The 12,527-nt window shown below is 45.6% G+C and overlaps 1 long non-coding RNA gene across 1 annotated transcript; it reads left to right on the top strand.

The window, feature by feature from the left end:
- The first annotated feature begins 471 nt into the window (after window positions 1-471).
- Window positions 472-11,944, top strand: LOC308587633. The gene is made up of 3 exons (XR_014008497.1): window positions 472-549; window positions 10,900-11,108; window positions 11,584-11,944. It is a non-coding gene; the product is annotated as an uncharacterized lncRNA (long non-coding RNA).
- The last annotated feature ends 583 nt before the right edge of the window (window positions 11,945-12,527 follow it).

The raw sequence follows: 12,527 nt of genomic DNA, 5'->3' as shown, positions 1-12,527 counted from the left end.
TGTGGCATTCTGCACCCGCTGGAGTTTCTGGGTCAGTCTCAAGGGCAGCCCCCTCCACAGTCAGAGGTAGTGTGCAAGAGAATTCCAGACAGCAGTGGCTGAAGACAAGACAGGCAGGCTGTGTATCCACAGCATTGGCCAGAGAAGAAATGACTTTTGAAAGGAGCGCAGAGAGAGGAAATGCCATGTTGCATCTGCAGCAGCCCAACCGGATGCCTTCATTTGCCCCAGCTGCAACAAAACATGTCTCTCCCAGATCAGTCTCTACTACCACAGTCCCGCCTACCTCACAGGGTTGTTGTGAGGATAAAATGTAAAGGAAATACCCATGTACACCAACTCCTGGGAGGAAAGGTGAGAAATAAATGTTGTGATAATAATTATAATAATAATAATAATAATAATAATAATAATAATAATAATAATAATAATAATAATAATAATACTCTCTCTTCATTAGGGAATGAGTCCTATTAAAAACTGCTTTGGACATTGCTACCATTTGCAGGAAGTGTCAAATTGAATAAGGACACACTTGGAAGACCTACGGTAATTAAATTTAGAATTCTGTTTTTATGATTCACCAAATATTGATACTTTTGCTGAAATAAGCTAATAAGATGTTTGTTTGTTTGTTTGTTTGTTTGTTTGTTTGTTTGTTTGTTTGTTTGGCCCGCCCATTTGCTAGAACACAATGTAGTCATTGTAGCACATGACAGAGGGAAGGGATTACCAACTCAGGGCTGATTTCATTCTGCCAGTACCCAGCAGTAACAAAAGACTCTTCTTAACATTTGCTTCCTCCCAATATCCGCCTAAAAGACAAACCACTTTATGTCTAAGCCTGATTAAAACAAAAGCAAAAAAAAAAAAAGGATAGCAAATACCGGAACTATAAACGTCATATGATTCCTTATCCTATGAGCAATGATATCCAACAAACTTGTTCCCCATCAGTACAAGGATTTCTGGTGGAAAGAATCCCTGGAACCGATATAGGCCAAGTTTAGTGGGTGGAGAGAGAGGACGTTCCATTGTACAAGCAGAAATCCTTGTGCTGATGGAACGAATTATTCAGATACTGCCTCATATTTTTAAAATGTGGTTGCAGCACAGCATTCCTCTTCTGAGCTACACATTTACAAATCATGCACAGTGTATTTAGTACAGTGGTACCTCTGGTTACTAACTTAATTCGTTCTGGTGGTCCGTTCTTAACCTGAAACCGTTCTTATTCTGAGGTACCACTTTATCTAATAGGGCCTCCCGCTGCCGCCGCACCGCCAGCACGCAATTTCTGCTTCATCCTGAGGTAAAGTTCTTAACCTGAGGTACATAGCTACGCAGCCCTGGTCTCCTGAAGATCTGGCTCTGCTTCTCAGAAGGAATATTTTGGCGAAAGATGGCAAAAAAAACAAATAAATGACAGAATAGTGATAGTGGTCCCTTCCAGTCGGGATTCAGGCCTCATCATGGGACTGAAACTGCCTTGGTCGCACTGGTTGATGATCTCCGGCGGGCTAGGGACAAGGGTGAGAGCTGTTTCCTAGTTCTGCTGGATCTCTCAGCGGCGTTCGATACCATCGACCATAGCATCCTTCTGGACCGTCTTGAGGGGCTGGGAGCTGGGGGCACTGTTATACAGTGGTTCCGCTCCTTCCTCCTGGGCCGTGTTCAGAAAGTGGTGGTGGGGGATGAGTGTTCAGACCCCTGGGCTCTCACTTGTGGGGTGCCTCAGGGTTCTGTCCTCTCCCCCATGCTTTTCAACATCTACATGAGGCCGCTGGGAGAGATCATCAGGAGGTTTGGGCTGGGTGTTCATCAGTATGCGGATGACACCCAGCTCTACCTCTCTTTTAAATCAGAACCAGTGAAGGCGGTGAAGGTCCTGTGTGAGTGTCTGGAGGCGGTTGGAGGATGGATGGCGGCTAACAGATTGAGGTTGAATCCTGACAAGACAGAAGTACTGTTTTGGGGGGACAGGAGGCGGGCAGGTGTGGAGGATTCCCTGGTCCTGAATGGGGTAACTGTGCCCCTGAAGGACCAGGTGCGCAGCCTGGGAGTCATTTTGGACTCACAGCTGTCCATGGAGGCACAGGTCAAATCTGTGTCCAGGGCAGCTGTTTACCAGCTCCATCTGGTACGTAGGCTGAGACCCTATCTGCCTGCGGACTGTCTCGCCAGAGTGGTGCATGCTCTGGTTATCTCCCGCTTGGACTACTGCAATGCGCTCTACGTGGGGCTACCTTTGAAGGTGACTCGGAAACTACAACTAATCCAGAATGCGGCAGCTAGACTGGTGACTGGGAGCGGCCGCCGAGACCATATAACACCGGTCTTGAAAGACCTGCATTGGCTCCCAGTACGTTTCCGAGCACAATTCAAAGTGTTGGTGCTGACCTTTAAAGCCCTAAACGGCCTCGGTCCAGTATACCTGAAGGAGCGTCTCCACCCCCATCATTCTGCCCGGACGCTGAGGTCCAGCGCCGAGGGCCTTCTGGCGGTTCCCTCATTGCGAGAAGCAAAGCTACAGGGAACCAGGCAGAGGGCCTTCTCGGTAGTGGCGCCCGCCCTGTGGAACGCCCTTCCAGCAGATGTCAAAGCGATAAACAACTACCTGACATTCAGGAGACATCTGAAGGCAGCCCTGTTCAGGGAAGTTTTTAACGTGTGATATTTTATTGTATTTTTGGTTTTTATGGAAGCCGCCCAGAGTGGCTGGGGAGGCCCAGCCAGATGGGCGGGGTACAAATAAAAAATTATTATTATTATTATTATTATTATTATTATTATTATTATTGTAATTTGATTCAGCTTGCATATAAAGATGGACCTGCCAAATTCACCCTTTCCAAACCATTGTTTGAACTGAAATACAAATTGTCCTTTGACATTTCCACTCCTCTGAATTTTGTGATGCACTTCTCCAGGCAAGTAATGTGTAAAAAAAATACATACATGAGGGTAAAGTGTGCCTTAAAATATGCACATGATTTTTTTAAAAAAAAAAACAGCATCCCAAAATGCATTATATGTGGGGAAATTGCTATGCAAAAATGTATATGTCAGGCAAGGCTGGCCCTACCATTACAATAATACAAACAAAACACGTAGGCTGTTAGTTAGTAGAAAATATATAGTGGAATACAGTGGTGCCCTGCAAGACGAATGCCTCGCAAGACGGAAAACTCGCTAGACGAAAGAGTTTTCCGTTTTGGAGGTGCTTCGCAAAACGAATCTCCTATGGGCTTGCGAGTTCCTGCGGGGTTTTTTTCCTTTCCTCCCCCCTTTTTCTAAGCCGCTAAGCTGCTTATCAGCTGATCCGATATGCTGCTAAAAGCCGCTAATAGCGCTAATAGCGCTAATCCGCTAATCCGTCAATGGGCTTGCTTCGCAAGACGAAAAACCGCTAGACGAAGAGAATCACAGAACGGATTCTTTTCGTCTTACGAGGCACCACTGTAATGATATCATTCAAATTATAGGAGTAAGCCAATCATCTCAAAAGTTTCAAAAGTAAAGTGTCTCAATAATCTTCTATTGAAACTTTTGAAAGACTGTTGAGAGACTGTCCTTAGACATCTGTTTTGAACACATGGCTTGACGGTCCTCGCTACCACTCTTTTATTGTACATATAAACTTTGATTGGCTTACTCCTATAATCTGAATGATAAAATTATTCTATTACAGTTTTGTGTATGGGATCCCGGCCGCTAGCAGAAAAGGACGCAGGGCAAAGTGCTGCCTCTGCGCACACGCACGAAGTGGTTTGTGCTTCTGCGCATGCACGAAGCGCGATTTAGAGCTTCTGCGCATGCGTGAGTGGCAAACCCGGAAGTAACCTGTTCTGGTACTTCCAGGTTTCCTGCAGCCGTTCACCGGAATGGACACTAGACAAGGTGGATGTTCACAGAGGTATTACCATATATATTTTCTACTAACTATTAGTAGTTGTGATTGGTTCTTACTGCAACACAGGGGTTTGTTCTTGGCCCTACCATTAGACAGAGCGAGGCAGCTGCCTCAGGTGGCAGGTGCTGGCGGGTGGCAGCAGTCTCCTCACCATTTCCCCTCAGCAGAGGCAGCTCCATTTGAGGAAATGGGGCAGTGCCCTACCAACCCCAGCCTGCCCTGAACCAGCCCCACCTGCCTACCTTCTGCCAACCAGTCAGGGGACAGCTCTGCCGGTCATGGGCTCTGGCTTCATCTCCTACTGTCAGGCTTCCTGTCTTCTGCCATACCAATTCAAATAGGGACCAGTCACCACCATTCTCCCTCAGTCCCCTAAGCCAGACTGCTCTGCACTGCCATACCTGGCCTGCTGTCCGCCGAAGGCGCAGCCCCTTCAACTGTGTTGAAGTAAGGTTCAACTGCCTGTCAGAATCGGGGGGCGCCATTTTGTCCTTTGCCTCAGGCAGCAAAGCAGCTAGAGCCGGCCCTGATATTGGGCAAAATGGCATACAAAAATGTGTCTGCTAGGAGAAATTCTCACAAAAATGCGGGCGAATTTTTATGAGGGCTTTAAAAAACAACAACTCACCAGCTGATATGGAAATGTGGAGAACTGACCTTAACAGCTGAGGAATATGAAGCTGAGAGGGAGGGAATTCCACAATTTAGGGGCTGCCACCAAGAAAGCCCTGTCGCTGACCACCATTTCCAGCACTTCTAAGTCTGGTGGAACTACTAGGAGAGACCTCACCCCTTCCACAAATCTTTCCCCAAAATGAAAACATCCAAACAAAACTTATTTTCCATTATTGTGCCTCATTTTAGTCCCACACAGGGAACAAAGTACAGTATATATACATTGACAATCTGAACTGAGGCTTCGTGTAGTGTGAATGAATGAAATATTTTTGGCTGTGGCTGCAATTTTTCCATTCTTCCTGGAAATGAATGAACTGTTTTTCTGCTCATTTGGAAAAACCCAATTAACCTTAATAACAACTCTTAAAAAAAAAAAAGGCTTCCACTGACATCCATTGAGTTGGTAGCTCCTTCAACAGTCCCATTCACAGGAAAAGTTGCGCGCAATGAATTGGGTGTGAAATTTGTGAGCTGATAATATCCAAAACCTTTTTAAAAAGAAAGGGAAGGGGGGGGGAAATAACCTCTCTGGGCTGCTGGAGGCTTGTACCTTTTGTTCAATGAACACTTGAGTTATTTTTATGAACAGCTGACCTAGATTCTCCGCCTGAATTAAAACGTCCCCCTGCAGCTCAGCAAAGACAGAAATTCGCAAGTTGCCCAAAAGCTTTTAAGCATGGAACTAAAAATGAGCCTCAGCTTTGCAAGGGGAAAAGCAGCGCCCATTAGTCATAGAAGAGATTTTGAAAATATGCCGATGGAGAAAAATACAAGTTACTTCAGTGTCTAAGGCTGGCACTGATATTGGGGAGTGTGAGGTGGTCACCTCAGGAATCTGGTGCTGAGGGCAAGTGCCCCATGGATGTTCCTCCTGAGCTATTGCACCAGAAGAAGCCTTGCTTGCTTGCTACTGCGTAAGCTAGCTGGTTCATCTAACCATATAACACCAGTCCTGAAAAAGCTACATTGGCTCCCAGTATGTTTCCGAGCACAATTCAAAGTGTTGGTGCTGACCTTTAAAGCCCTAAATGGCCTCGGCCCAGTATACCTGAAAGAGCATTTCCACCCCATTGGTCAGCCTGGACACTGAGATCCAGCTCCCAGGGCCTTCTGGCGGTTCCCACACTGCGAGAAGTGAGGTTGCAGGGAACCAGGCAGAGGGCCTTCTCGGTGGTGGCGCCCGCCCTGTGGAACACCTCCCGTCAGATGTTAAGGAAATAAACAACTAGCTGACGTTTAGAAGACATCTGAAGGCAGCCCTGTTTAGGGAAGTTTTTAATGTTTGATGTTTTATTGTGTTTTCAATATTTTGTTGGAAGCCACCTAGAATGGCTGGGGAAACCCAGCCAGATGAGCAGGGTATAAATAAATTTATTATTATTATTATTATTATTATTATGATGATGATGATGCCTGGCGTGCTCTGGTCCATGGGGTCACGAAGAGTCGGACACGACTAAACAACAACAACAGTGGTCTTCTCCCAACACAGCTCAGTGTCCAGGGGGAAGGCCCTGACTGAGTGAGCTGGCAGAGAGGCAGCCAGCCCAGGTCACACCCTCCAGCAGATATAATGCATATCCATATGTTTCTCTGGTCCAGGCACCCCCCAACACAGCCTTCCAGCTGTTCTGGGACTACAACTCCCATCATCCCTAGGTAATAGGACCAGTGGTCAAGGATGATGGGAATTGTAGTCCCAAAACAACTGGAGGGCCGAGTTTGGGGGTGCCTGGTCCATAGGAGCCAAATCCTAGGGACCAAGGGGTCTTCTGCCCCCCAATAAAATATTTGAAAGGGCTGCCCCCCCCCCAGTTGATGGGCATTGCTATTCAAATGGTGTGTGTGCAACTTGTCATGTGATTGATTATGTGGGGCTGAGCTCTGGTCACATAACTCGTGGTGGTGCTGGCACAGCTGTATTGCAGCACATGTTTGAATGACCAGGCCTGGATCTTATTAGTTTTATTTTTTATTTATTAAATTTGTAGGCCAGTCTTCATCCGCAGGTCTCCGTGCGGCTGTTCACAATTTAAAATTGCAATACAGAACCCACAAAATACATAGTAAAAATAAGAACAATAACAAACCAATAATTCCCAATCTTACAACACATTTAAAAGGTCATTAAATGTCCATCAGCCAAAGGCTTGGTTGAAGAGGGATGTTTTCACCTGGCACCTAAAGGTGTATAATGAAGGTGCCAGCCAAACCTCCCTGGGGAGAACTTTCCACGAATGGGGAGCCACTGCAGAAAAGGCCCTTTCAGATTCAGCAAGCTGGAAGCCACGTGTACCTACAACTGTAGGCCCAATTGGTTCTAGGGGGAGGAAAATTTACATTTCTATCTGCTTTATTTACAACATGGAAACTTTTATGAACTTTGATCCTCTCTCCCTTTACTCTCCTTCTTTCTACATTAAAATGCCCAGTTGCATATGGGCTTGCCCCAAGCAAGGTGGTATTAGAATCTTGTAATAAATAAGTACATTTGCTATGCTGAATACTTCTGGTGGGTTGTTTTCTTTGCAGCTGAATTCTGCATTTTGTTCTACACTGTTCAATTTTATTGAATAATTCTGTTTTGGACCATGTGTATTTCCACCCTGGGACCTTCGAGTTAAGGGTGCGTGCTGTTCATAAACAGATAAATGAAACTAATTGGGAGTAATTTTTAAAACGGTCTTTTCTCAAAAGCCTTTCATTCTGTAAACATCTGGGCAACAAACTGCAAAGTAGGGCACATTCCTTTCTCTGGGAGAATTTGCCAGAGAGCTGTTTATTTTTAGAGACCTGTTTAATGCTATGGTTTATTTATATGGGTAAAAAAGAAATGCGGCGATTGCTTTATTTTCTTCACGCCCCCTCCCCCTTCCCTTAAGTTTCACACTGAGATCAGGTGTTTGCCTCTTCGGAAATAAAATTAGACTTGAATCTAGAAGCTTAGAAACCCCAAAGACCTGATCTTTTGTAATGCACTCCTGCAAAAGAAACACTACCCGGCGAATTCTTGGCAGCCAGGAATCCAAAGACAGGAAGGAGAGGGAAGGAGGTGAAAGACCAAGAATCAGCTTATCAGAGAAGGACAAACACACACACCTACGCAAATTGCCTAGGGACACAACACGGGCAGGAGAATCTGCCCACTCATCATCTGGAGAGAGAGAGATGGTATTGAAAGGTACCGTATTTTTCGCCCTATAGGACGCACTTTTCCCCCACCAAAAATGAAGGGGAAATCTGTGTGCGTCCTATGGGGTGAATGCAGGCTTTCGCTGAACCTTGGAGAGCGAGAGGGGTCGGTGTGCACCGACCCCTCTCGCTCTCCAGGCTTCAGGAAGCTATCAGCAAGCCTGGGGAGCCTGCGGGAGTTCCCGCAGGGCTCCCTAGGCTGCGGATAGCAGCCTGCTGCACGGAGCGCGGGGAGCGCTGAAGCAGAGCGCCCCGCGCTTCGGGCAGACATCAGGCAGCCCCACAAGCTCGGGGGACAGCGGGGAGGCGGAGCGCAGCCATCCCGATGTTCCCAGACCTGGTTTGGATTCCCCGACCTGGTTTTGGGGGGGAAATAAAGGGGGGGATTTCCTTTATTTCCCCCCCAAAAAAACAACAACAACAACTAGGTGCGTCCTATGGGCCGGTGCGTCCTATGGGACGAAAAATACGGTAATTTTGAAAGATTGCAGAGAACACACAGCAGAGATGAAGGATCTTTTTCAGACCAGGGGCCACATTCCCTTCCGGGTTTCCCTTCCAGCGGCTTTGGGCCGGTGGGCGAGGCCAGAGGCAAAATGGGGGTCGCAAGAAATGTAAATTTCTTTCTCATAATATTCAATAAAACTGAAAGTTCAGAGATTACGTCCCCTTTGTCACTTAAGACTGAGCTATATATAAGACTGAGCTACAAATAAGACGTTTTAAATGTGTTGTAAAGTGCAATGTACAAATGGACACTAGATGGCAACTGTGAGCTATGGCAAATTCAATGCTTTTTTTAAAAAAAATAAAAAATTAAAGCATTTCCACAGCCGTTTTTTATATGTGTGTAGATTCCAACTGAGCTCCTCTAAGTAATGATATTTCAGAGACTGTTTTTAAGAGTTCATTTTTGAACTTTTTTAATTAAAAACAGCAGCAACAACAACAACAGTGTGGTTCGCCGGAAGCGGCTTAGTCATGCTGACCTCATGACCCGGAAGCTGTATGCCGGCTCCCTCGGCCAATAAAGCGAGATGAGCGCCGCAAACCCAGAGTCGTTCACGACTGGGCCTAATGGTCAGGGGTCCCTTTACCTTTAAAGAAGCAGCTAAAAGAGAAAACCCATCAAAATCTGAGAAGTCATTCACTGAAAGGTTTTTTTGGGGGGGGGGGTTGCAAAGGAAGGACTTTTTCAAAGAACTACCAGTTCCACACTACCAGAATGGCCACCAATATAGACAGGTTTACAATGAGGGATTAAACAAATTCATATGGTGGGGGGCAGTTTGAGGTTTAACCACAAAGGCTACTGGCTCAGATTGTTGAGGATCAAATGGGAGTATGCACCTGAATTAGAGGTGGGTAGAAGGTACATTTGCACCTGCTGCTAGATAATAATAATAATAATAATAATAATAATAATAATAATAATAATAATAATAATAATTGTACCCCACCCATCTGGCTGGGTTTCCCCAGCCACTCTGGGCAGCTTCCACAAATACCAAAAATACACTAATATGTCATACATTAAAAACTTCCCTGAACAGCTCTCTGGCTGTTATGTAGTACATTGCCAGTAGGACTTGCAACAGATTCTGACTCCCAGCTGAGCCTGGTAAAGAGAGATCCTTACCAGTATCAGCCTCACGGGTCAAAGCTGGCAAGTGGGCAGGGCTGGCAAAGATGCCAGGGGCTGACATCATTATGATGTCACATGGATTGACAAGCAGGTTGTCCCACCCACCCGTCAAAATCCCTGGCACACAGTTTCCATGCGTCTTGCTGCTACTACAGGCGGCAAAGGGGGAGGAGAGATTTTTCTCTCCTTCCCACAGCAGTAGAAGGGTTGTTATTGTTTTTAAATGACTTTTATCCAATTTTTGGGCTTTCACTAGTAAATTGGTATGTGTTACACCACCTTGAGTGGCTTATGGGTAGGTAATCTATGAAATGCAATAACTAAATTAAAAATACGCACACGACAGTGAGTGTGAATACACAACTGATTACAATGCTGAGGCAACCCCTACACCCTAGCACATTCTTAAATAAATGCTATTTTTAGATCTCCTTGTCCTGCAGGTTTGTCCATGCTCCATCTAATTGTACTCCGAGACAAAGTCCAGCATCTATTATGCATTTTCCAGTGACTTCTTGATAGCAGTAGATTGGTTACCATGGCAAATACAACCCTGTTTGCATATATAGAGGAACAGAGCAGCGGAAATAGATACATAATGCCATGCCTGAAACTACATAGAAAGCTTTTAAAGCATTTATTTATATATATATATATATTTAATGTTCTGTAGAGCAGAAATCAGTGCTTCAGATCATCATACATAATTCACTGCATTTGGAAACCTACAAAAGAGGGCCAGAGGAATGTAGTGAATTTGGTTGGTAAGCATGGGTCTAAATCATGGGTCGGCAAACTAAGGCCCAGGGGCCGGATCCGGCCCAATCGCCTTCTAAATCCGGCCCACGGACGGTCCGGGAATCAGTGTGTTTTTCCATGAGTAGAATGTGTCCTTTTATTTAAAATGCATCTCTGGGGTATTTGTGGGGCCTGCCTGGTGTTTTTACATGAGTAGAATGTGTGCTTTTATTTAAAATGCATCTCTGGGTTATTTGTGGGGCATAGGAATTCGGTCATTCCCCCCCCCAAAAAAAATAGTCCGGCCCCCCACAAGGTCTGAGGGACAGTGGACCAGCTCCCTGCTGAAAATGTTTGCTGACCCCTGATCTAAATCCTTCCAGAGCCATGAAATTCACTGAGCGACTTTCAGCTAGTCACTTCTCTCAGCCTAACCCACCTCACACGGTTTTTGTGAAGTTTTTAGAAAGGGCCTCAGGCCGAAATGGAGTTCCTTGGACGAAGATCAAGCCACAAAGATGACAACAGGAACTTGGTGTGTGACGGCGCAGCCTGTAAAATAAAATTCTTAGCCGAGCAAAAGGGGAGGGGATTTTACAGACATCAGTGGAATGGTGCTTCCAGACGGACCTTTCAAAGCGCTTTCCCTACAGGGAAACCTTACAGGGGTTTTATGGGGCATGCAGTTATCCCAGGATTTCTCTTCCTTTTGTCTGTTCTTTTCCCAAAACAGAAGATCCGACTGGAATGTGTGCAGAGGAGGACGGACAAGATGATCGAAGGTCTGGAAAGCCAAGCCTTATGAGGAACGGTTGAAAGAGCTGGGTATGTTTGGCCTAGAAAAGAGAAGGCTAAGAGGAGATATGACGGCCATCTTGGAGGGTGGTAGCCTCTCCTTCCTTGGAGGGTTTCAAGCAGAGGTTGGATGACCAGCTGTGGCAGGTGATTTAGTTGAGATTCCTGCATTGGACTAGATGACCATTGGGGTCCCTTCCATCTCTATGATTCTATGACTTTTGGGAAAGATCTGAAATGGCAGCACACACAAACACACACAAACACAAGTGTGGGTGCTTCTTTGTGCTTCCTTGCACTTTTACTATTGAGCTTCTGCTTGGTATAGTTTAGCCATACGCAGTGGTGTTTTCCAACACCACACCACCTCTCTTCCGATTGCTCCTCACCTGATCATACCTGGGCTGCTTTGTTCCTGTCCACCATTCCTGCCATGGCAACACCATGTTTGCTATAGCACAAGATTGGGGGAACTTTATCAGCCCAGCGGGTGCATCTGGGCAAACATCCAGAGGTCACATACCAGTCCTGGGAAGGGCCAGAAGCAAAGGTTGAGGGAGAAATTAATATAAATGTTATCTTTGTTCAGCTGGCTACTTTCTCAACACGCTCCTCTGTCCAGATAAGCAAGAGGCATTACAGTCGTACCTTGGAAGTCAGATAGAATCCGTTCCGGAGGTCCATTCAACTTCCAAAACGTTCAAAAACTAAATTGCGGCTTCTGATTGGCTGCAGAAAGCTCAACAACTTCAACCCTAAAAAAAGCTCTTCACTTCATCAAATCTGGCCCTCTTTGAAAAAAGTTTGGACACCACTGCTCTCGAGGCATCTGTACTGCAGCTGTTAGAAACCATGCTAGACAAGTTGGAACTTAAATTTACTGGGTGCTTGTTTATTTACATTTCTGTATTGCCCATAACCTAAACCCCCTGGAAGGTTTGCAAATACAAGATGCAATTGAAAAACCGAAGAACAGTAAAAAAAAGGTATACAATACAGTGGTGCCTCGCAAGACGAAAATAATCCGTTCCGCGAGTCTCTTCGTCTAGCGGTTTTTTCGTCTTGCGAAGCAACCCTATTAGCGGCTTAGCGGATTAGCGCTATTAGCGGTTTAGCGGCTATTAAAGGCTTAGCGGATTAGCGGCTAAAAGGCTGTTAGCGGCTTAGCGGCTTAGAAAAAGGGGGGGAGCAAAAAAAATCACAAGACTCGCAAGACGTTTTCGTCTTGCGAAGCAAGCCCATAGGGAAATTCGTCTTGCGAAGCGCATTGAAAAACGGAAAACCCTTTCGTCTAGCGGGTTTTCCGTCTTGTGAGGCATTTGTCTTGCGGGGCACCACTGTACAAATCACTGACCATGTGCACCCACGAACCTAAAAGCCAACATAAACAGAGGCATCATGATGTTTATCAAAACCAGCAAACAACAAAGCAAAACAGCATGGGGGAAAAGAAACTGGTGCAAAAAATTAAATAGCAAGAAAATATATGTGTATCGAAAGATCATATGGAATGGAAGTGAGAGCTGGACCATAAAGAAGGCTGATCGCCGAAGAATTGATGCTTTT

This window comes from Podarcis bocagei (assembly GCF_964188305.1).
Source record: "Podarcis bocagei genome assembly, chromosome: 1".
NCBI lineage: Eukaryota > Metazoa > Chordata > Lepidosauria > Squamata > Lacertidae > Podarcis > Podarcis bocagei.
The sequence above is the reverse complement of the archived record's forward strand: the minus strand, read 5'-3'. Positions and strand labels throughout refer to the sequence as shown.